The following is a 24,709-nucleotide window of genomic DNA, read 5'->3' as shown; positions in this document are numbered from 1 at the left end:
AGCCTTGCTTTGACCCCGAGTTAGAAGTCCTGAATAGAACTCCACGTTTACAAACACCTGTCCTCATGTCTCTCTGAGCTCTCCCCCAAAGCCTTGCTAGGGCTTAAGGTTTTGGCTACAATGTCTTGGAGTCCCCCTCCAAACCCAGAAAATGGTCAAGCTTGTGGACAGTGTAGGTTTTGTGGGTTGGATTTCCAAGTTCTTACTGCCCAAGTCTGAAAAGGAACCAGGGAACAACTGAACTGTCCTTCGGGGGGATTTCCTGGGACCAGAAGTCTGAACAGTGTTCTCTGAAGAACAGTGTGCACCACAATGCCTGACTCCTGCTTTTGGCTTCTTTCTATCTAGCCACTCCCTATCTGCCCCATACTTTTCTAACATGTGCTCTAAACAGTCTGTTTTCATGCATGTGTATGCATTTAAGAAGTGGCTGCAGACACTGGGCCCTGCATACTGTTTTCCAAGGTATGCAAGGTCTGTGAGGGAATGGAGGGTGGGCTTGAGTGTGTTTGCTGAGAGTCATTACCTCCTTATCAGACAATGTCACTGTGAGAAAGAGGTGGCTGGCAGCTTTGGGCACCACCTCTCTATGCACACAAGTTCTGAAGAGTTTGTGAAGTCTATAGTACTGTGAATTAGAGGCACTTAGAAGTTAATAAATTCCTTTCAGGTACTTGTGGTTATTGCTCAATTCTTTCTTTCCTCACATTTCTCTTCTCTTCTCCCAAGAGTTTTCCTGGCATATATGTGAGCATCCTCCTCTACCCTCCTGAGCCTTACTGGCCTTTAGAACCAGAATCTTGGAGAAGATCCTCTTGCCTCCACCCCTGTTCTAATTAGGCAGTCACACCTTCTCTAGGTGTCTGTGCTTCTCAGAGCACTTTCTTTCCTGGGTCAGTTTTGACAGACTGTGGGCTCCTTGAAGGAAAGGTCACTGCTTTGGCTGCAGTCTTGGTGACACATCTTCCACAGAGGAGGCATTCAATGTTTATCCACCTAGACAGTAAGGGAATGTGCAAGTGAATGAATGTGGAAAAGAAGAACCAGAAGTGTCTGAAAGTCACTATGCTTCCACCTGCAAACAGTCACATACTGATTCTGGAGGACAAGGTATGCATCCGATTCGGTGTTGCCAGATGATCCGGAGTTACAGAAATAAGTCCTGGCTACTGGGTACCGTCTACATACAAACCCCAGTTTCATGGTCAGACATGAACATTCTCTCCTACATTCATTCATTCACTCATCCACTCACCATAGGAAAATAGCTGTAAAAATTAGCATCTTAATCATTGTGTAAAATCGATCATCAAACCCTTTCCACATCAAGAACTCAATATGCATTAAACAACTCCTTATTCCACCCCACCAGCTTCATTGCAGCACTCATTTAATTTCTACAAAGGTCACATAGATAGGCTCCTGTAGCATTTGTTCCGTGTCAACTTATCAAATAGCATCATTAAAATACATCCATGTTACATCTCATGTCATATTTTCCTTCCTTTACAAAGGCCAAATAATATTCCAGTGTATAGATATGACACATTTTACTTATTCATCCAGCTGATGAGTATGCGGTTTCTGACCATGATTCGGCTATTGAAATTACTGCTGGGAATATGGATATGCAAATTTCTCTGTGATCCTGTTTTTAGTTCCTTTGGGGAGACACATGTCTAGAGGAGAAATTATTGGGTCCTGTGGTTTCTTTCATTTTTAGGAACTGCCACGCTTGTTCAGTTTTCCAATTTTTCCACATCCTCACCAACATTTATTTTCAGTTTTTGGATATGAGCCCTTCTACTGGGCGCAAGACAGTTCTTTATTTTAGTGTGGCTTGCCTTTCTTTTATGAGTTATGAATCTGTGCAGTTTTTTTTTCTCGTTTGCTGGCCATTTGGATGTCTTCTTTGGAAAAATATCTTTTCAAATTCTTTGGCCACTTTTGAGTCATCAAACTGTAAGTGTCATTTATATATTATAGATATTAACTCTTTACCACATTTGCAAATATGTGTTTTCTCTCCCTCAAGTTGTCTTTTTACTCCTCTGACTGTATATTTCAATGTATGAATTTTAATACTTTTAACTGTATTTCTTTTAAATTTAATGCTTATTTCTTGGCCTATAGCAGGAAGCTTTAGCTAGAGGAAGTCTTACCTGGAGGAATATCACACAGACTCAGGTCCTGAGCCCATGGAGGTGGCAGTAGGGAGATGGCACTGATGAAGGGTCACCACTTTGTGTGTATTTGGCTTCTCAGTTCTGGTATTGTGCTGGAAAAAGACTCTAAGTTCTCCAGCTTAAGAAAGATGCAGCCAAGCTAAGGAGGAGCCCCTGGAGCCCTAGGCAATGGCTTGCCATGATGCTTGTTGCTAAGGCTGCACTAAATTCATTTTTTACCAAGCGCTGGAACCTATAGTTGTTATTCTTGTAAGCTCAGAAGATCACTGGTGCCAGAAACAGGTGGATAGCTGTATTGAAAATGCTTTTCTTCTTATCAGCAAGAAAGTGATAGTTTCTTTATGGAGTCTGGCTCACCTTTAATCACGCCTCACAGCTACTTGGTTTGACAAAGCATGGTGCCCCTCTGCTTCACCGGGTTTAAGGCACAGACTTTAGGGCTCAGCTTCTCTTTCCCCAGACATCCTTGTATTTAATTTTCCACCACTTTTTGCTGTGCTTCAAATTCTATGTTCTCGTGTGTGTGTGTGTGTGTGTGTGTGTGCGTGCGAGAGAGAGGAAGAGAGAGAGAGAGAGAGAGAGAGAGAGAGAGAGAGAGAGAGAGAGAGAGAGTTGTTATTTGTGTTTGTGCGTCTGTTTGGACACACTGCAGACATCCGGTGAGTCTTTGGACGTCAGCCTAGTCAGACAGTGTCTATTTCTGACCAAGCCCTATCCACCCCCCTCCTCTGTTCTCTCAGCAAGATCGTGACTCTCTGCTGCCTGTTGCTGGCCGCCACCCCCGCCTCTCTCCTGTGACTGTAGTGTAGGAACTGAAGTACGTTTTCCATCATGTGCTGTGTTTATTCAGTACAACCTGATGTTCTCTGCTCTTAATTTACAAATGTTTAAATTGGAATGGTTTTGTTTTGCTCTGAAAATATCCACCAATAATAATTTGCCACATTCATCCATGGTCATCAAATTTCTTTTGTATTGGTGACTTTCTATAGAAACAAAAGCCCCCCAGTGCCTCCTACTGCTTCCCTTTGTGTCTGGCCCTTGCTGGCCCCTGCCTTTCTTACAGACTGCCACCCCATCCTGGCCCGAACTGAGCTCCAGCATCTGCAGCATTAAGCTATCTGTTCCTTAGCTGGATGCTGAAAGATAAACCACTTGTTACATTCTTCCTTGGAGAGAGGCCAAGGAAGTCCTCAAGGCACAGACAAGGAACCCAGCCACCAGAGGGCACACCAACATCAAGAAAATGTGGTGGGTTCTTTGTCACATCCCCTCTATTACACACACACACACACACACACACACACACCACCACCACCACCACCACCACACCGCACCACACCAGGCTCGACTTTAACAGTTAGGTGGTGCCTTCAGGGCCTCACATGGCTGCTGGAACAGTCTCTTTCCCAGAACCTCTCTCACTTGTACTCCTGTTGTTCTGGTCAAGGCTACCACCAGGTCTCTTCTGGACAGTCATAACTGCTTCAGTCACATCTAAAGAGATGTTCTGGCTTCTGACCTTGTTCTTTTCAGTCCATTATCCACAAGAAAACCATATCCTGTCATTTTACTTAAAATCTCTTAGTAAGTTTCCATTATTCTTATGATAAAATCTAAACTCATGTCTCCAGTTTTAATAGATATGGCCCTGCCAGGGTCTCTGACACTGCTGACTTTTCTACAACCTACTTCTCTCCACCCCAGGCTTCTAGTCTCTGTTTGATTCCTCATCCACACCAAGCTTCTTTCTGCCTCTGTAGCCTCATATTTGCTCTTCCATCTTCTAGATCTTCTCAAGATTGGTTCTTCTCCCTTTAGGACTCTACAGGATCCTTTATAGATTAACCATGAAAAGAATCCCAATTCCTCCATGGTGTTCAGTCATGCTATCCTGTTTGACTTTCCTTTTTTAGTACTCAGCACCCATCATATCAACTCCCCAAGATAAGCATTACTGTTGCTTTCCCACTGCGTCTTTAGGGTCTAGAGCAGCCGTTGGAATGTCAATGTCTCTAACTGGAAATGCTGGTAGAGTCTTAAGGTACTGACTTTCTCTTCTTTCTCCACTGAATTTCTTTGCCTGTTCTCAGTTCTGGGTGTGCTTTATCCACACACAACTCCTGGGCATTCCACGGCCTATCCCAGAATACTTCTACAAGGTATTCAGCTTACTCCTATTCCCTGCTTCCAATCTTTGCCTGAAACATTGTTCTTTGTCTTTAAGGCCACCTCTTAAAGTCACCTTCTCGCCAAAACTTCATTTTATCTCTTAAAAGTAGATGTATATTCCTCTTGCTAGTGCTCATGGGTATTGGTAACTTTCTCCCCCTTTCTTCTTTAAGGAGAGATCTCTGGGGAATTAATCTTGCCAGCCTGTAGCCTTCTTTGTCGTGTATTGTGGTGTGTATCTGTGTTGCTTTACTTAGGCTCTGGAGGGCTCTGCTGAAGGCAGAGTTCTTCAACCAGAACAAGAAGCAGGGATAAGCAGGGTTGGGATGCCATCTGGTCCCAGCAGGAGGAATGATGTGCCATACTGGCTATGGGTTCACTTGCAGGTCACTTTTCCTCTGAAAGGAACGGAGCTGCCAAATATTAAGTGATTTTGCTTCTCTTTGAATTGGACATTTCCCTGGAAGAACAATCTAGTCCTGATTAAGGGTCCTTCAGCAAGCCAGCTATAGCTGGCCTCAATGGGAAGGGTAACAATGAAGATGCATGTGGGGCTAAAAGGTTTGCACAGTTCAGGAATGGTCTCAGCTCTGAGATTAGAACCAGGACCATTCCTATGGAAGATCTAGTAGAAGCAGAATCTGGGGGAGAGAACATCATCTTTTTTTTTGCGGGGGGGTTGGAGACAGGGTTTCTCTGTAGCTTTGGAGCCTGTCCTGAAACTAGCTCTTGTAGACCAGGCTGGCCTCGAACTCACAAAGATCCACCTGCCTCTGCCTCCCAAGTGCTGGGATTAAAGGTGTGTGCCACCACCGCCCGGCTGGGAGCATCATCTTTATAGCCACTGCTTCTTGTGTTTTTTTTCCCAGGCTTTGTGAGACCCTGCTATTTTTGGCATTTTTAATGTAGCTCAAAGTATAAAGTGCTATAAAAGAGCCTGAGACTGTGACTGTTTTGTTTTGTGGACATATTTACTTTTTCCTGAAAATCTTATACTGGTCTTGAAAGATGCAGTCTGGCAAACCAGATAGAATTTCACACCAGGGAGCCAACCAAGCAAAGATGTAAGACCACAAGAAGGGTCCCAGTTTATGTCTGGGAATTGGTGGAGCCCGTGGCTGCCAGTGGGTAGGGTGGAACAAGAATTTAATTCTTTCTTGGGCTTTACAATTCTGAGAATTACCTTGCTTCCCTGGTTAAGCTGAACAAATTGATTTGTCTTTTGAGCTCAGAGTTTTTCAGGGGCCTTTGCAGCCCTCCTGGAGGCAGGAAGAGAATCTATTTGTCTTCTCTCATATTCTTGTATCACATTGTTGGAGTGCTAACTTCCAGCAAGGCCTTTGGAGTTGCCAGTTCCTGTGGATCAATGTTTTTAATTAGATAGGTTTTCTTGTTTCTCCTTTATTGGATTGAGTAAGCAAATTAAATTGAACAATTTGTTGTTAGGTCATTTAAATGCCAACTTGATTTCATAACCTGATCTTATGCCACATTCAAGTCCTTCCAATTTCTCCTGGAATGATGGAACCAGAGAGAAGCCAGAGGAGTGGGTATCCTGGGGTCATTGGGTATCCCTCTAGTTCTTGGGGGTCAAACTCTTGGGACTAAGCTCTTCTTTCTGATCTAAAAGCATGGTTAAGGTGGGTAGTTCCAGGATTTTAGAACCAGGGTTGGATGGGAACACTAGTGAGATGTTACTAATCATAAGTTCCTGATGTTGTTCATGGTAAAGCGGCTGCTTTGTTACTGGTTTGTTCCGTACTGAAGCACATACCTTCAGAGGTCAAACCAGGTGGTGTGAACATGTTGCGTGGGTGGAGCCAAACAGCACTTTAGTCCTGCAGCTAGCTGACTGCCTTATAGTTTACAGGCTGCTCTCCTAGTTGACTGCCTTACAGTTTACAGGCTGCTCTCCTAGCTGACTCCTAGCTGACTGCCTTACAGTTTACAGGCTGCTCTCCTAGTTGACTGCCTTACAGTTTACAGGCTGCTCTCCTAGCTGACTCCTAGCTGACTGCCTTACAGTTTACAGGCTGCTCTCCTAGCTGACTGCCTTACAGTTTACAGGCTGCTCTCAAAGCTCCAGAAAGCCATCCCATGTGCTGTTCTGTTTCTGGTCTCAGAGTATCGTGGGGGCGCTCTAGCACCACAAGTAGTACCACAGGTGATACCAAGCCTCTACCTGCTCTCCATATACCGGAAGCCCTTATCTGTGACCTGGATTTCACTGAGGGGGCTACACTAAAACCCTTAGTTATCAAAATATTTGGGAAGAACAGACACGAGCACAAGCAAGAATAAGCTTTCCAAATGTTGGCTCTAAATCTCCCTATCCCCATGTTTCTGGTGATTTTGCCCCTTGCCCCATTCTGTCACTGCTGGAACCTCTGGTCACATATGCTAGTAGCACAAGTCCATGCTGCAGCACTGTTGGTGACAGGTTATTCCATTTCTTGCCCTAGAAGACGGAGGAGCTGTTTAGTTTTGGGCCATTCAGCTCTCTGCTTTGTTTTGGGAAGGGATAGTGCTGGGCTGTGTTCTGGGAAGGTGTAGGGTTGGGGTCTGTTGTGGGAGGGATAGGACTGGGGACACTAGGCTATATTCCAGGCTCTTGGGATGCCAGAGTGAGCAAGCAGGTGTGCAGACAGGCTGCCAGAATCTGTTGAATTCAGAGGCAGTGACAAGATGTGACATACATACAGGGATATTGGCTGGAGGGCTCCTGCAAAGGCTGGGAAAACCATTAGGACCATAGGGCTTGGTAAATAACATTAACAAGGCGAGAACCTGAGCAGGCAAATTGGGGATGCAGACAGAGATCTGTGACTGCACTGCTTGTCTGCCTCTGAGTCACTGCTGCAGATCGATTTCAGCTCCGAGCACTATGATATGCAATGTGCTTCAAACGAGCTGCTGGGTTGGAGCTCCTCCTTGAAAATGGAGGAAAAGCTATGGACACAGCATCAGTGGCCCAGGAGCATTGCTTCTTCACTGTAGGCCTCAAAGTTAGGTCCCAGGCCTCCTCACCCTCTTCCTCTTGAACAAATCCAATTTCTGTTGTCTTGAGACTCCTGCTCAAGGCCCTTTGCAGTCCTCCTGGGGTTTGATCAAGTTTCCTGTTGCTGTTTCTATTCAGTACTTCGTTAAATTTAGATGCCAGTAAATGTTTGCTGAAAGGATATAAAAACCTGCTGTGTTTCATGATTGTGTGTGTGTGTGTGTGTGTGTGTGTGTGTATTCTGGGGGCAGGGAATGCTGCATATGTGGAGGATGACTTTTGGGATTTGGTTCTCTCTTTCAATTCTGTGGTTCCCAGGATTGAACTTGGGTCCTCAGGTAAAAAGCATTTGCTTTTATTTTTATTTTTTTATTTTTTACCACTGAATCATTTTGATTTCTAGGTGTGTGGATTTGTCTGTGTCCTACTCCATTTATCCAGTACAGTATAATCTTTAGGAAAGAAGTTACATTTACAACAGGAAATTTTTAGGCAATTAGAGGAGATCTGTGAAGATGTGAGCCAGTGGATAGCTGACAGTGAAAGAGTATGGGTGTAAATGGAAGTTTCTGTCCCACCCAGTCCTGCAGCTGTTCAGCCCCAAATAAACACAGAAGCTTATACGAAATATAAACTGTTTGCTCTATTAGCTTAGGCTTATTATTAACCAACTTTTATAACTTTAATTAACCCATAATTCTTCTCTATGCTACCAATGTGGCTTGGTATCTTTTCTTAGTGCAGTGTTCTCATCTTGATTCCTCTGTATCTGGCTCGAGACTACATCTCTTCCTTTCCTCTTTCCAGGATTCTCTTAGTCTGGTCACCCCACCTATACTTTCTGCCTGGGTACTGGCCAATCAGGATTCTATTGAACTAATACAAGTGTCAAATTTTTAGAGTGTACAAGAGCATTATCCCATAGTATATGGGAAAGAAAAAATTAGCCTGCAAAGAGTCCTGGGAACACAGTTCATTTCGTAGGCTCCATATTGCCCCTTCTTTTCTCTTCTGACCCCAGATTTTCTTGGTTGAAGCCAATTTGGGCAAGGTAGTGATTGTCCATGCTACAGGACAGTTTCATTTCTGCCTGCAGGACACCCTTCTGAAATGGACAGTCTTGGATGTATGGCCCCCGAAAAGTGCCTTGATCCCTCAGATGACAGCACTGTGATCCTGAAACTTGGATTTCTGATGAGGTGTTAACCCAATTACAGAGACAACAGTGCAGTCAGATGCACTGTGCCAACTGGAGACATTCGGGGATTTTTTTGGAGCTGGCTCAAACTTGATTTTTGTGTGTTCTCAAATATTATCATGTGTTGAATCATTTTGAATGTTGTGAAAGTTATAGCCACTTGTTAATATGATGGAGGAAGGTCATTGGTTAAAAAATAAAAGAAACTGCTTGGCCCTCATGGGTTAGAACATAGGTGGGTGGAGTAAACAGAACAGAATGCTGGGAGGAAGAGGAAGTGAGCTCAGACTCGATAGCTCTCCTCTCTGGGGCAGATGCGATGAAGCTCCAACCCAGGATGGACGTAGGCTAGAATCTTCCCGGTAAGCGCACCTTGGGGTGCTACACACATTATTAGAAATGGGCTAGTCCAGGTGCGAGAGTTAGCTGAGAAGAGGCTAGATATAATGGGCCAAGCAGTGTTTAAAAGAATACAGTTTGTGTGTTGTTATTTCGGGTAAAGCTAGCTGGTGGCTGGGAGCTGGACGGTAGGAACGCAGCCTGCAGCTCCCACAACAGAATGGCCCCCAACGTGAAGCCTGAGAAAGCTTGGAAAGTAATTCCGGAACAAAATGAAAGTATTGCACCTGGCTTCTTGGTAGCAGCAATTTCTTGGGTCTGCTCTGCTTGCTAGAGGCAAGCAAGCGCTCTCATCTGAGAGAGGCTTCCTGACTCAGCTTTAGCAGCAAAACCCTGCAGCTCTTAAGAGGTCCTGCCACGAAACACTTAAATGGTATTGATAAAAGCTGACTGAATGCTTGTTTGTTTTCAGATGTAGCAGGAAAAAAATTGTGCTGTTTTAAAATGCCGGCTTTGTGGGCCGTCCTGCCAGGGCAAACTCTGACTCTTTCAAGCAGGCGGTCCTGACTACGGAGCTTTTTGAGTGTTGCTTAATAACTGTTGCAGTTTGCTTGTTGGCAGGGACCTTGAAATGCCTAGAGTTGTAGCGATAAACGTGGCTACAGCCGGTACCTCAGCCATGAGGCTGGAGGCTAAGGAATGGGCTGGATTCAGCCGTCAAAGCCACAGCTTTAAACCTACCCATATTACTCAGTAATTTCAAGGCTTGTGTGGTCAGAAAAAGAGAGCTATACAGTAAAAGAAAGATTCAAAGTCAAAGAAAATGTTTAAATGATTTACAGTGTGTTAAAAATATATGCAAGCTAAAAGTTAAAGTACTTAAAAGTAAAAAAAAAAAAGGAAGAAAGAGAGTAGTTGGGTGTGGTGGTACACACCTTTAATCCCAACACTTGGGAGGCAGAGGGAGATTGACTTCTGTGACTTCAGGGTGTGGTAGCACACGCCTTTAATCCCAGTGCCTAAAAGGCAGAGACAAACAGATCTCTGTGAGTTCAAGGTGTAGTAACATACACCTTTAATCCCAATGCCTGGGAGGCAGAGACGGGTGGATCTCTGAGAGGTTAAGGACAGTCTGGTCTACAGAGTTATTCCAGGTCAAAGATACAGAGAACCTGTCTCAAAAAGCAAAAAATAAAAGTAAAAATAAACAAAGTAGAGGTTAAAATGAAGCACACAAAGATGGAAAATACACAGAGAATTTTGATACTGTATGCTATTATGCTCTGTTTGAATTGTTTGAATGCTGAGGAAGGAGCAACAGCTGCTAAAAGATATTTGTTTATAAATGCTACTGAACTAATCCAACATAGATATTTTGAAAATACCTTGACTTCAGAATTTGGATCTAAGGATATGATACTTTGGAAAAGAGTTTCTTCTTTTGTTTTCACAGACAATGACACCCTGTGGATTGTTTCTATCCCAATATGGTTGCTGTGAACACCTTCAAAAAATCACTTCACTCAACTGCTGACTGAGACTGAGATGAATCTAGCTCACAGGTTATACCATAAAAGACCTAAATAACAGTGCCTCCATTCAGCAGGAAGCAGTTTGGAGAGAAATAACTGTGCCCATATTCCCAAATATTGTTTATAAATGTTCTTTTACATTTAAAGGGAGAGATGATATAGATGTGAATAATTTGCATTGATATGAATCTTGGTTTACTGATATTAATTTAAGGTCAATTTTGTTATATATGTATTTCCGATATTGATTAAGGTATTGTGATTGTGTAGTTCATTTAAAAATGTAATGTATATAGGTTGTTAATAGATAATCATAATAGTCAAGTTTGTAGTCATGTTTGTTAAGATTTTCTAGATGTACATAGATATATTTTAGATAGGCATTCTTCATATCTTTCAAAGACTACAGAATATGCTATTTAATGTTTTAATAACTTAGGACTTTTCATGACAATGAGACACTCTGCTCCTGGCAGCACCAATCTACTTCAAGAAGAAGATGGGCATCAAAGAGGATCCTTATGGAATTTGATAGCCATTTGGGCAAGAAACTGCTCTTGCCTGGACTGTTGCATAAACTGGACACAAAGAACCCGCAGAGAGAGGACTGCTGAACTTGCCTAAAGGTGAGATGATCTTTCGGGGTTCCTGATTCATGAAAGAGACATTCTGCAGGACACAGCAGATAGTGACTGAACTGCCTTTGAAATTTCCTGCTTCATGGGAATGTCTGCTGGAAACTATGGGCCTGTAGGCCGAAGATGGATGCCCCAATGGTACAGAGGAACTTTGGGTGACTGTCCAGGCAGCGAGATGTCTCTGTCATTTCTAGAGTTTGAAAGTTGCTTATTTCTTGTTTGCTTAGGTAATATTGTATCTTTCTGGAGTCTTTGATGGAGTTGAAGAATAGTTAGTTATAGTTATAGTTTTCCTTAGTTATGATAAAGATAAAATAGATGTAAATATTGTAATTTTTACTTGATAACTGTTTTGTTATATGTAATTTTGCTATGTTAAAGTTAAAGCCTTCCTTTTTTTTGTTTAAACAGAAAAAGGGGAAATGATGGAAGAAGGTCATTGGTTAAAAAATAAAAGAAACTGCTTGGCCCTCATAGGTTAGAACACAGGTGGGTGGAGTAAACAGAACAGAATGCTGGGAGGAAGAGGAAGTGAGCTCAGACTTGATAGCGCTCCTCTCTGGGGCAGATGCGATGAAGCTCCGACCCAGGATGGACTTAGGCTAGAATCTTCCCAGTAAGCGCACCTTGGGGTGCTACACACATTATTAGAAATGGGCTAGTCCAGGTGCGAGAGTTAGCTGAGAAGAGGCTAGATATAATGGGCCAAGCAGTGTTTAAAAGAATACAGTTTGTGTGTTGTTATTTCCGGGCATAAGGTAGCCAGGCGACCAGGAGCTGGGGCAACAGGAACACAGCCCGCAGCTCCCACTACATTAATACACTTGCCTATGATTTAAAAATACTTTTATTTTTTAATTATCATACAAAGTATCCTGTTTCATTATGTTTCATTATGGTGTTTTCAACCATAACTTACTTTTGTTAAACTCTCACTAACTTCCAAATTCTCTCATACCACCCCTGCCTTGGATCTTTCAACCCCACACTGTAGTGTTTTCATGTCACATGTTGCTATTTTGTCCCTTTGCTCAATATCTCTTCTCCCTTCTTATGGTCACTTTTCTACTTTCATAACTAACACACTCAAAGACACAGGCACACACATAGACACACAGACACACAGACATATACTCACACAGACACACAGACACACAGAGCAGGCTTTCTTTGGGGCCACCAACCAGCTCTCAAATCATGACACAGGGACTTACTATTAGTTACGAATACTCATCCTTATCTTATGCTTGTCCCACTAGCACTTGTAACTTAATTTAATCTTTTTCTTTTCATATATGTTTTGCCTAAGGGCTTTTTACCTTTTTTTCCTTCTGCATGTCTTACTTTTCCTGCTTCTTCCATGTCTGGCTGACTGATAGCTGCCTACCTGGATAGCCATGGGAGTCTCCCTTTCTTTCTCCATCATATCTTTCTTGCCTAGATTCCTCCTCCTACCTAATTTCTCTGTCTGCCAGCCCCGCCTATCCCTATACTGCATAGTTATTAGATGTTCAACTTTTTATTAGACCAGTCAGGTGTCTTAGGCAGGCAAAGCAACACATCTTTACATAGTTAAACAAATGCAGCATAAACAAGTGTAATGCACCTTTACATAGTTAAAGTAATATTCTGCAACATAAACAAATGCAACACATCTTTAAATAGAGTAATATTCCACAACACACAGGCACATGCACACAGCTAAAATCTGCATACAAGGACAAATATGTGATGTTTGTTTTTCTGAGTCTGGATTACCTTACTCCAATGTTTTCCAGTTATACCCATTTACCCATGAATTTTATGCTTTTTTTTACTGCTGTATAAAATTTTATTGTGTATATGCACTACACATTTTTGTTATCCATTCATCAATTGATTCCATTTCCTAGCTTTTGTGACTAAAACAACAATGAACCTTGATGTTCAAGTCTAAAGTTTTATATCTAATTTATATTTTATCATAACTAAGGAAAACTATAATTTTAACAATCTAGTCTTCAACTCCATCAAAGACCCCAGGAGGATATACTATTAGCCAAGTAAACAGGAAGTGCCTTGTAGCAACTTCCAAAACTCTAGAATTGGCAGACATCTCACTACCTGGACAGTCACCCAAAGTTCTTCTGTAATGTTGGGGCATTCATCTTCAGCCTGTAGGCCCATAGTATCTGGCAGACTTTTCCATGAAGCAGGAAATTTGAAGATCTTCTCTGCCTTGTAATGACAAAGTTCATCTGTTGCTTTTTTCTGTGTCCTGAAGAATGTCTGGCAGACTCTTTCATGAAGCAGAAACCCTGATGGACCATCTCACCTTTAGGCAAGTTCAGCAGTCATTTTTCTGTGAGTCCTGTATTTCCAGTTTATACAGCATAACTTTGCATAACATCAAGCAGTCCAGGTAAGACCAATTTCTTGCTCAAATTCCTGGTCTCATCGCATGAGTTTCTTTGATGCCCATCAATCTCTCTGAAGCAATTGGTGCTGCTAGAAGCAGACATGTCTCACTATCAAGAAAAGTCTAAATTCTTAAAACATTTTAATTGCCATATTCTGTAGGTTTTTGAAGTCTTTGAAGGTTATCTAATTGCAATATATCTCTATATATCTAGAAGACCTAACTAGCATGATTACAAGTTTGGCTATTATAAATGATTATTTATTAATCTGCAATTTTAATTATACATTACATTTTAAAATGAGCTGCACAAACACAATAGCTTAAATGAGAGCAGAAATACATATATACACAATGTAAGAAAGTCAACCTTAAATCTATATCAAGAGACCACAATCCATACCAATGCAAAGTATTCATGTCTATATCATGTCCCCTCCTTTTTTAAGAAAGAAAATGACTGTGACCGTTAACCACTTATACTCTACCGTACCCTTGAAATGAAAATAAACACTTATAAACAATCATTTTGGGAATTTTGGTGTAGTTTTCTCCAAACTGCTTCCTGCTGTTTGTTGGGCAAAATATTTTAGGGTTCATGGAGACCTTTCAGGGGGCTTGTTCCATCAAACCATATTAGGCTGGAAGGAATTTATAGGTTCATATCTTCTGTGGAAGCAATAGTAGAACATCTTTTCTAAAGCAACATATCCTTATATCCAAATTTTGAAGTCAAGATACCTTTGTGTTAGTTTAACTTAGCAGTCCCCAGAATCAAATGTCTTTCTGCAGTTAAAAAATTCAAAGAAAACACAATAATATAGATAATCTAGACTCTCTATTTACATGTACATTTTTTAAACACACTGTCTTGTTTAGAGGTCTTATATGACTGACTCTGTCCTATTGTGTATCTGAAATTCATTTCTGACAAGAAGCATTTTAAAATGGTAAGCATTGTGATTGTTGCAGCCATGGATACTGGTTTTGCTTCTCTTGGCATTTTAATATGATGGAGGTATGTTTACCACCATCTCTGTGATCCATGTTCAGTGCCCTAGCTCCAGGGATGCAGCAGATCTATGTCATCATTAAGCAACTTGTAGCACAAACCTTATTTAAGTGCAGGACCTCCCCAAAGAGCCAGAGTCATCATCTCTTAAGCCATGCAATTTTTGCTGCTAATACTGAATCAGGAAGTCTTCTCTTAAAAGAGCCACACTTCTGCTTGTCACCAGCAAATGGAGCCTATGTGAAAATAAATGTGGCTACTAAAAAGCTGCACTTGGCTCCCATTTTGGTGTTGATATCTTTAAAAATTACATCTGCTTTCTGAATTTCATGTGCTGCAATGGGACAATAAGAGAAATATTCTAAAGACAAAATTACACTTACCAGAGCTCCCATTTTATGTAGATGGATTTTTTTGAAGGAAGAAAACCTAAGCCGAAGGAGTTCTTTGCTCCTCAAAAACAACTACTTAGGAAAATGTACCCTAGGGTGACCCAGGCACACCAGTCTCCATTCCAAGCTGGCAGTACAACTTGGCAATGTCATACATTGATTTTGAAGGAATAAAAAATGCAAGTTTGAGAATGTTATGTAGAGCAGTTGAGGCAATGTGTAGCTGGGTCATAATTCTTGTAGAGAGGCCTTATTGTAGTTTGCAAAATAGCCTTCATAGGTTTGTGGTACCCAGTTGGTTGTACTATTTGAGGAGATCATGGAGCCCTTACGAGGTGGAGGCTTGCTGGAGGAAGTGTGTCACGGAGGGCAAAATTTGAAGGTTTATAGCCTTGCCCCACTACATGTTATCTTTGTTTCCTGTGTCTGCACAAAATTATAATCAATCAGCTTCCTATTCCTGCTACCATGTCCACCGGGTCACTATTCCCTCTCTTCAATTACGGACTCCATGTCTCTGGAATCCTAAGCCAAAATAACTCCTCTTCTTTCCTAATTTGCTTTTGGTTATATTATTTTATAAGAGCAACAGAAAATAACCAATATAAGGCCAGAGAGTCAACTGTGTGAAGCTGTTAATCAGTCTCAGTTGCAGTGAAGACTCCAAAATAGTGAAGACTCTAGGGCATTTGCCATTTTGAGCCATGTGTATGAAATAGAGCCCACCTAGGAGAAAATCTATGTGTGATTTAGGTGGCAGAGATGGAGGGGTTCAGCCAGTTTCATTATGAGCCCCAGACCCTAGACATGAAGGTGCTTGAAACTCCCCATATCTTTATTTCTCCTCCAAGACAAATGATAACTTGGAACTGTGAGTTATAATAAACCCATTCTCCCTTGTGTTGATTTTGTCAGAGCATTTTGTCACAGCAGCAGAAAAGAAACTAAAATATCCTTGAAAGCTTCATACAGGAATTCATGTTGTTAGGTTGTTCACCTGCAATGTTTGAATACAGAGGACACGTATAATAAATATTACTCTTTAGGTCTGGAGAGATGGCTTGGTCATTAAAGTCCTTTTTGCACAAGTTTGAATCCCCAAACAGTCATATAAAATATAAGTATGGTGATACATACCTACCACGCACACAATGCTGGGAAGCTGAAGACAAGAGGATCTTTGGGACTTATTGGCCAGCCAGTCTAGCTGAATTGATGGGCTCCAGGTTCAGTGAGAAATACTATCTCAAAAAATAAGATAGCCAGTGATTAAGGGATACAACTAAGGTCTACTGGTCTCCACATAAATAAATACAAGCATACATGCACTTATGTGTATGCATGTGTGGATGCACACACACACACACACAGACACAAACACACATGCCACACCACACCACACAGAGTTTTAATGGTGATTGCTTTTTCCTAGAAAGGAAGACAGAAAAGAGAGGAGATGTGAACAGCCTCCTTGTGAAACAGGAGGCTCCGTCAAGGGCTCTGAGGAAAAGTGACCTTTGAGGGGTTGTTTGTGTTTGAGAGATGGATCTTAAACCCCTGCACCACCTCCACCCAGCACACAATGCATGTCTCTCGGTTGTTTTAATTTGACATCAGGAGGGATGACCAAATTTTTGGCAAGCTCTGGAAAAGAAGGGAAAGATTGCAATATTGTCTTCTCAAAATTCCAAGTCACTGAAATGGAAATTGGCTGCCATGTCAGAAAAGGAATAAGGAAGAGAAAATTGCCTTGTGAACAATTCAGCTTGGTCATAAGTATCCTCAATAATCCTTCATACTGTGCTGTGCTTTGTCGGGCATTGAGCTGTTTCTCATCCATCAGCCCACTCAATTGTCACGATGTGTCTGTGAGGTAAATAGGCCGAGAATTAGCTACCAGAGAGGTAGAAAGACATGAGGGTAGCAAGCCGACTTCATGACTCCAGCTCTGATTACTGCAGTCCATGACAAAAGTCCTTGGACTGCAGCAGGAAAGCTGGCCTCAAGGGCCAAAAGTAGAGAAGCAGGCTTGCCTTGAAGAGCGGAAACAAAAAGGGAGCAGACTTAGCTGCAAGTTCAGACTTCTCAACCCCTCTCACCTTCTACTAACATTTGAACTGTTTCAAAGTGTACATTCCGATGGCATTTAGCATATTCAAAATTATATGTAAAAGTTTCATGTTGTGACACAGATCTCTAATCCTAGAATTCAGGAGGCTCAGGCAGAGGGGTTCTATGAGTTTAAAGCCAAACTGGACTACACACAGATTTTTGAGATAGCTTGAATTACATAGAAAAACCTTGTCTCAGTAAAATATGAAGGTTGGAGTGATGGCTAAGGAGTTAAAATTTCTTTCTGTTTTTCCAGAAGACAAGTTCAGTTCCTAGCACCGACACTAGTTCCCAGCTTCCATGCCTGACTGCTTGTAACTCCAGCTCCATGGGATCCAATTTCCTCTTCTGGCCTCCACAGGCACTTGCATGCACATATTCATGCACACACACACAAATTAAAAAAATCTGACTATCTTGATTTTGTAATTCTAGAAACATTTATTTAGCACCTCAAACGAAATTTCTACAAATCAGCCACTCAGTCTCCCCTTACTCTTTATTTTTTTAAATAATAAATCATTTATCGTTGAAACTTCTTTGTGGACTCCAGGTGCAGAGTTGAATTAATTCTATCTACTTCTCATTTCAAAGCTAGTTGCCAGCATTACATATGGCACTGATAAAGCCCCTGCCATCTGATTGTTTTCCTGTTTTATCCCAAGTCCCTACACCCTTTGCTCCCTCCAGGGGTACTCACTCTAATGCATTTGAGATAAGTCATTGAATATGTATGAGTTCTCATAAAATAACAGTGTTGTTTTGGGGGGATGTGTTTTTAATTTGCATAAATGTTATTATGCTATAAATCTTGCTCTGTTTCTTACTTAAAAAAAAGAAATCAGCACTATAATTTTGAGATCACTCCATGTTGCAAACACATCTGCTTACTTCACAATGCTGCTTAGTATTCTGTCAGTGTGGTCCTCCAGCTGTAGTTGAACAGGTCTGTTCCCAGTTTCATACAGTGTTTTCAGCAGCCATTCGGATATTCTTTGATGGGTTAATGTGAAGGTAGACACCGTGATGTGAATTCACGTTATCAGAGTTCATTATATTTAATTCAGTGGGCACTACTGAGTTGTTCTCCAAGACAGTGGAGCAGTTTATAGGTCTTCCCTGAAAGAGTAGGTTGGGTTGGCAGGGTCATTTATTTAGGAGTCACTGCTAGTCTGATGGTTCCAAACAGTTGTGTTTCTGCTCCTGGTTACCCAGCTATTCTGTCACTCTTCTAGCTTACTTTATCAACTGAGTTACAGTTTGCCTTACGCTTGTCTTGACCTCATATTTCTCCTGTATGTGAAGGTGACATCCTATACACTTTTCTCTGAAGGTCCCCAAACCAGTGATAGTTTTATAAACACTGTATTGTATTTGTTTTGTGGTGGCAAACATTCTAAGTCTGCTTTCTATGAGATAAATATATACTGACTTAGCAATGATTAAACCTGGGCCAGAGGGCCCCGTAGCTTCCAAATTGGAATTCTCAGACCAGAGTCATAATTTCTCTGGCAACACTCCAGGGGCTGGAATCCAAAGGGTGGAGGGGTATCTGAGTGTGTCTGACTGTGGAGAAACAGCTGCAAAAAGCTCCCAAGGCACACCAAGGGAAGACGGTATTGAGGGAAATGGGCCATTTTAAGTCAAGGGAATGGAATGTGCTCCAGTTACTGCTGAGGCTGCCTTATTCAGAGTGTCATGGTTGAGAAAGGGGTGCTGGATAAGGTTCTGATTGTGCATCTTCTCAAAGCAGGGAAGTTTCAGTCATGACCCACATCACTTCATTTCATTACCACAATATTTACTCAGCATCTTTGAGCTTCCAGATCCAATGGTAAGCCCTGGCTGAGGGAATTCAGCACCGAATCACACATGCCTCCACCTCTGGAGCTCGAGATCACAGTGTAGTAGAGAGGCGGAGGCAACAAGTCCTAATGGTGCAACATCAACAAAGGTTTTGCTTTCTTTAATTTCCAATCCCAGAAGCATATGGTTCTACTGGTTCTACCTTGCTTACAAGTGCATCCACAGTGCATGGTGCTCCCTCTATATTTGTTGAAAGTTCCTCCATATTCTTCTCCTAGGTGCTTGTGACCAATGGCTGGTTTTATGTGCACCTTAGACCAGCTGGAGTTTCCAAGTGATCAAACACTAATCCACGTACTGTTTTGCAAGTGTTGTGTAGCTGCGGTTAACATTTATCATCAATCCACATGAAATAAATGAAATTGTTCTAGTAAATATGGGTATGTTTCAGCTGATTAATTGTGAAATCTTAAGAAAAAACTGTGCCCCTGATAAAGAACAGATTCCACCCAAAGACTTCAGTGTTATTCCCTATTTGGGAGTTTCTCATTTGCTTTTTCTTATGGACCATTTTTCTTTTTTAGCTGAGACTTGCATAGCCTGCTTCTGAAATGAGGGAGTCAATTTTTGCAATACATGTATCTATCTGTCTGTAATCTATCTATCTATCTATCTATCTATCTATCTATCTATTATCTCAAATGTTCTGTGACAGAGATACAGTTTGTTTACATGTATGTGTGCTTATGTGTGTGTCTGTAAAATTCTTGGGCCCCACATCTTTCTTTCTTATTTTTAAATGAGCATTCAAAAATAACAAGCTTCACAATGGGTAAACTTATTTGTGAACATAAGGATAGAAATCTAGAATACAGTTGGGAATTATACTGGTTTAGGAAAGAGACAGTAGTAGGTTCTCCTCTAGGTCCATGGCATCATCAGCTATCAGGATAGGTTTGTGGGCCTAAGGTTAAATATGTCATCTCAAATTCTTAGATACCATCTTGCCTTCAACCATCACCACCCCTCTTCTAGGTGTCTGCAGCAGCCTCCTAAGTGGTATTCCTGTCTTCTTAATTGTATTTTGGCAAATAATCCTGTAGAATCTTTACAAATCTTGTAACTTCTGCTCCTTAGAACATTTCAATAGCTTTCCACACAATTAGAAGTAAATGACATTTTTTTTTCCATTGGCCTTCAAAACCTGGTATCCTTGTGACACCATCTCCCGCATCTCTCCCCATATTCTACTGGGTTCTGGCTACACTGATTCCCTTGCTGGTCATCAAACACAGATGCTGCCTTTTCCTGAAAGGTTTATGCACATATTGATTGCTTTGGATGAGAGTCAACCAATCCATCCTATTTCTGTTTCAGTTCACACACTACACCTGCAAGGAGGAATTCCCTGACTAAGACTAGGTCAATGTTTCTCGTACAGATATTCCTTGCACCTGGGACCTATCTTCCAGAGCTTTATACTTTTACTACTTAATATCTGCCTCTTTATTTTTTCTTTCATATCAATAAACCTACAACGTCTTTAACTGTAAAGAACTTTTGTGCCTTATTTAAAGCTGACTATAATACTCAGAAGAATGTCTGGTACATAATATGTTCAATAAACAATTGTTAAATGGAACCCTTACTTATATGCCACATCAAAAGCACAGATGCATTTTTATATTCCAGAACAAGACCCCAGGAATCCCAGTGCTTTTTTCTCTCCTTTCCACTTACTAAAGCCTAGAAGAATTTCTTTGGCTCCTCATGATGCCTGTGTGAAACCACCGACACTGAATGTTCCAAGAACTTTTGTTAAGAGAACTGGGTGCTCTTCCAAAGAACCTAGGTTCCATTCTCAGTACACATATAAAAGCTTCACAATTGTTTGTAACTCCAGTTCCAGAGGAATCCAATGCTCTCTTCCGGCCTCCACAGGCACCAGGCATGCCCACAGATCATATGGATCATATGCATCTCTGTAGGCTAAACACTCATACAATACAATAATATTTTTAAAAATAAAAATCCAGTAGGAAAACTGTTGGTGCTTCTGGGAGGAGCTTACAATACTCTCAACTTCAGGCTTCAGGTTTTAGTTCTTGGAAAGTGGGCCTAAAGTCACTGTGAAAGGAAGCAGAAATGAGGGAGAGAGGGAGGGAGGGAGGGAGAAAAAGAGGGAGGAAGAGAGGGAAGGAGGGAAGAAGGGAGGGAAGGAGGAAAGAGAGAGGGGAGTGGAAAATATGAATATATACTAAGGTAATTAGAGAAAACTGAAACTTGCTGGTATACCAAGTTGTAGAGACAGGTGAGGCCCAGACTGGTGAGGCCCAAGGGCCTAGAAGCCAGAGAGAGATGATAGCAATGAGAAAGGCTCAGAAGCTTGATACAGTATGCTGACTTCCTTGTCTTCTCATTAATGACGTTTTTTTAGTGAAGGGATATATAAGGTCTGGAGATGGAGCTTAAGGAGGTGAGAGTACATAGGCAATAAACCCAGCATACAATGAAAGCCAGGTGAAGAAACAAGCTTGTTATCTGGTTAAGAAACTTACCAGTAAGATTTTTGTACCCATCCATTTCTTTCTTTCATGTCCACCCTATGAAAATGACACAAGAAGGTAAGAGTTGAGGCTCAACATAGTTAATGATAGTTTGGGCACCTGCCAAGAGATTTTCCCCTTACTTATCGCATGGTCTAGGCTACTGAAAATGTCACATAGATTCTACCACCAGCACTTACCCCAGTCATTGTGATCCTTACCTCAATTTACTTAGAATCACCACTGCAGTATCCTGGGATCCAGATCCAAATACAAATAAAGACACGTGAAGATGGTTTTAGTTCAAGAACGCCCTCATCTATATATCAAGTTCTAGATTATCTGGGGCTATGTAGTGAGAAACAAGAAAGAAAAAAAAATGAAATTACCTCATTTGCAGGAAAACGGATGTAAATTTTCTGGCTTGCCACTGCTGCCCAAGAGGGAGCCGAGCCTAGATTTGAATTGCCCACTTCTCTTCTAATGTCTTCCATTTATCTGTACTCTATGATTACTGGCATGTCTGTAATTTGTCTGCTTTGTGTGTCTGATCTGTATGTCACTGCTGCCTGTGATGCATAGCTGTGTGGTGTACCTGTGTATGTGACTGAATATGTTCCTATTCCAAGCCAATGACTTTGCTCTGTATTCATTTAACAGCATAGAAAACATGGTATGGATTTCTTTTCTTTTTTTTTTTTTTTTGGTTTTTTCGAGACAGGGTTTCTCTGTGGTTTTGGAGCCTGTCCTGGAACTAGCTCTTGTAGACCAGGCTGGTCTCGAACTCACAGAGATCCGCCTGCCTCTGCCTCCCGAGTGCTGGGATTAAAGGCATGCGCCACCACCGCCCGGCAAAAAAATGGTATGGAAAAGAAACAGGGAATTCTTTATAAGAATTCCTAAGTTTTACAAGAAGCATGGAGGCCCAAAAATGTGAGCCTGTTTTCACATTGACCAAAGGTCAGACAGTTGGAGCTTTCCTCTAGTTCATTCCTTCAAGGTTATTGTGCTTCTACCTCAAACAAAGGTCTTACCTAGAGGTTGCTCAGAGAGTTCTGCTCTCTCAAGGTTATTGTCTACAGGTGTGGCTAATAGCCAGCCCTTGTGCTCCAGGAATAGAGAAGTAGATTGTTCCTACCTCAAACAAAAGTCTAAGGATCCAACTAAGTTCCAGTTCCCTTCATAGAGATAACTTGGGATTCCACCCAGGGAGTGATTTGCTTACCGAATGTTTTGGTGTAGGATGTAAGCGTAACTTGTTTTGTTCTAGCAACAGAATGTTTAGTTGTGAATGTAGCCCACAACCTTTGATTGGTATGTTCATTTCCTTGTATCATGTTAATGTAGTCTTTTGTCTCAGTCCTACATTATGGAGTCAGGGGAAAGCAGTTGGAAATTAAACGCGGCTGAATTTTCAGTACTCACTGGAATTCCCTTTCGATACTATCCTATATGTTTCTCCATTTTACTATCTTCATTTACCTCTTCATAATCTTTACACCTCTACCCTGGAGAAAAGTATTTTTGTCGAGGCTCATCCCCGACAAATGGCAGCCCAATATGGTGCAGTCAGCTGACAAGAAGTTATTTTACTGACCCAGAATAACACTCAAAACCACAAACAGATGTTATATCTACATGTTGTTTCCAACATTATGATGTATTTGTTGTATAATGTTGCTTTTAACCCATTGGCTGCTTTCAGCAATGATTACCACAAAACACACACACACACCTAGGTCAGGGGCAAAAGAGTATATAGTGTAAGATTAAAACTATGCCTTTAACTTAGATTGTTAAAGCTGATTGCTTTTGCAATCAAAGATATAGTATGGATGGTTACATTGTTCTCTTAAAGGCAGGTTAAACTTAAACAGGCTGAGTCCATAATAACATAATATGCTAAGTACACAGTCTTAAAGGATCTCAGGCATATTATTAACTTGGATGCAAGGTCTAGAAAAAGTTCAGTCTCTTTGAATGCAACAGACGTTTTCAGGAAACTGTATCATAACTTGAGTTAAATGGTTAGTTATACCAGTGAGTGAACTCAGTATTTTCTAAGCAACAATTCCAAAAGACTATCCAGGGATAGTTGGAATTCAACACCAGGTACATTTCCTTAGGGATATATTGCAGAATTTAGGCCTTCAGATTAATCCATTCTTTTTTTCTTTTTTCTTTTTTTTAATTCTTTTTTAATTAAAATTTCCACCTGCTCCCCGTTTCCCATTTCCCTCCCCTCCTCCCAAATATTGCCCCCTCCCCCCACTCCCCTCCCCCATCCCCACTCCTCTTCTCCTCCCCCCACACCATTCCCCCTCCCTCTCGATACTGAAGAGCAGTCCAAATTCTCTGCCCTGCGGAAAGACGAAGGTCTTCTATCTACGTCCAGGGAGGTGAGCATCTAAACAGGCTAAGCTCCCACAAAGCCAGTTCATGTATTAGGATCGAAACCTAGTGCCATTGTCCTTGGCTTCTCATCAGCCTTCATTGTCCGCCATGCTCAGAGAGTCCAGTTTCAACCCATGCTTATTCAGTCCCAGACCAGCTGGCCTTGGTGGGCTCCCAATAAATCAGTTCCACTGTCACAGTGGGTGGGTGCATCCCTCGTGGTCCTGATTTCCTTGCTCATGTTCTCCCTCCTTCTGCTCCTCATTTGGACCTTAGGAGCTCAGACCGTTGCTCCAAATTGACTCTCTATCTCTACCTCGATCCATCGCCAGATGAAGGTTCTAAGGTGATATGTAAGATATTCACCAGTATAGGATAGGGTCATTTCAGGTTCCCTCTCCTCAGTTGCCCAAGGTACCAGCTGGGGACATCTCCCTGGACACCTGCGAGCCCCTCTAGAGTCAAGTCTCTTGCCAACCCTAAGATGGCTCCCTTAGTTAGGATATATACTTCGCTGCTCCCGTATCCACCCTTCCTATATCCCAACCATCCCAATCCCCCGAGCTCCTCCCATCCTCCCCTTCTCATGTTTCTCATCCCATTTCCCCTTTGCCCCATGCCACCTCACCTGCAAGTTCCCAGTTTTTGCCCGGCAATCTTGTCTACTTCCCCTCTCCAGGCGGATGACTATACGATTTTCTTTAGGTTCACTTTCTTATTTAGCTTCCCTAGGATCACAAATTATATGCTCAATGTCCTTTATTTATGGCTAGAAACCGATTATGAGTGAGTACATCTCATGTTCCTCTTTTTGGGTCTGGGATACCTCACTCAGGATAGTGTTTTCTATTTCCATCCATTTGCACGCAAAATTCGAGAAGTCATTGTTTTTTACCGCTGAGTAGTACTCTAATATGTATATATTCCACACTTTCTTCATCCATTCCTCCATTGAAGGGCATCTAGGTTGTTTCCAGGTTTTGGCT

Source organism: Chionomys nivalis, chromosome X (genome assembly GCF_950005125.1).
Source record: "Chionomys nivalis chromosome X, mChiNiv1.1, whole genome shotgun sequence".
In the NCBI taxonomy this organism is placed as follows: domain Eukaryota; kingdom Metazoa; phylum Chordata; class Mammalia; order Rodentia; family Cricetidae; genus Chionomys; species Chionomys nivalis.
The sequence above is the reverse complement of the archived record's forward strand: the minus strand, read 5'-3'. Positions refer to the sequence as shown.